The following is a 1,456-nucleotide window of genomic DNA, read 5'->3' as shown; positions in this document are numbered from 1 at the left end:
TGAGGGGATAACAATTTAGTTGTTATATGAATAAATTAAGAAAATGAAATTTTAAAAAGGATCATTGCCATACAGAAAGAAAAATGTAAAATAAAAATGCATATTGGGAGGGGGTGATATCTGTCGAATAACATTCCAGTGAACTTACTCTATTCTACAAAACAGGCTGAATCCTGTGTACAGTATTAGATCAAACCTCATTCATTTGCTTATTGAAGTCACTTAGGGAAAGATGGGCTTTTTAGATGGACTTCAGAAAAGGGATTTCATCCTCTCTTTTAAGTAACAGGGAACGTGTAAGCAGACACACAGTGTTTGTTATGTGAAATATTTTAATGTTTTAGGACCATTAAACAGCATGTCGTGACTTACAACAAAATGTTACTATGAAGTGAAACATAAATGTCACTTTTGTGTTGTTGTTGCCAATGACTATCCAGTATTTGTGACATGTCCAATAGCTTTAGCCATAAGACTTCATTTGTTAACAACAGAGTGAATTTTTTTATACGAAAACAACCAACATGTTTTTATTTAATATACATTGTTAAGGGTTCAAGCAGACTTAATTTAAAAAAACAAATAAAACAGAAATATCACCACAGCTTAGAAATAAGGAGAGGACAGACCATCCAAAAACAAAGAGGACCACACAAAGGAGAATGGCTCAGCCTGCATCACGGGTCCTGACTGGAGACCTGCTTTGAATAGGTTTCTTGCAGGTACTTATTAAATGCCGTAGGGTTTTCCCAGAGTTCGGCAGGATGTGTGTTCAAAGGGCTATTGATGTTGGGTTCTCCTAGCAGGCCCTGGAAAGATGGTCCTGACATCATATAGCACAGACCACTTATCCTTGAGAATGTCCAGGCAGATGTTGCCCTGGATGTCCACATTGGGGTGGTAGCAGTGTGTGAGGAACTTCACTGTCGGTGCATTGTAAGGGTAGTCGCTGGGGAACTCCAGGGAGAGTTTATACCTCAGGTCTTCATATACCGTGCCGGTTTCACCATGAACGGTTCCTACCCATTTGAACAGGTTGTCTGATTCAGGGAAGGCGGAAATTCCTTTGTCACTGGATGTCATGAGGGTCATCAGCTCCTGCAGTAGCCTCTTGCCCACAGGGCCCCGGATGGCGCCCCCACTCGGTTCGGCTCCCTTGAGAACACAGGGCAATGCTGGCAGCAGCTGGGTCGCGGTTTTGAGAGGCCATCCTGGGAGCGCTGGCACCGAGACAGGAGTGCGGAGAGTAATGGGCAACACCAGAGTGAATTTTAAAGTTAGATTAGTGAACATTTGTGTTCCTCTTAAATGATACTCTTTTCACGGGTCACCATTGCCTCAAGAATCAATTTATTTACTCACTCAAAAAGAAGAAGAGCAGTTCGTAGATAATGAGGAGGAGAAGAAAAGGCAAGTCAGGAATTTTGTATGCAGTTCCCTGATAGCAAGGCAAAGT

At 41.9% G+C, this 1,456-nt stretch overlaps 1 pseudogene across 1 annotated transcript; it reads right to left on the bottom strand.

The window, feature by feature from the left end:
- Positions 1 to 501: 501 nt before the first annotated feature.
- On the bottom strand, positions 502 to 1,252 carry LOC311601866 (ubiquitin-conjugating enzyme E2 C-like; annotated as a pseudogene). Its single transcript has one exon. The product of its transcript is annotated as a ubiquitin-conjugating enzyme E2 C-like (transcript).
- Between the last annotated feature and the right edge of the window lie 204 nt (positions 1,253 to 1,456).

The sequence above is a fragment of the Acomys minous genome (assembly GCF_964271855.1).
Source record: "Acomys minous genome assembly, chromosome: 7".
NCBI lineage: Eukaryota > Metazoa > Chordata > Mammalia > Rodentia > Muridae > Acomys > Acomys minous.
Note: the sequence above shows the minus strand (reverse complement) of the source record. Positions and strands in the feature narration are given on the sequence as shown.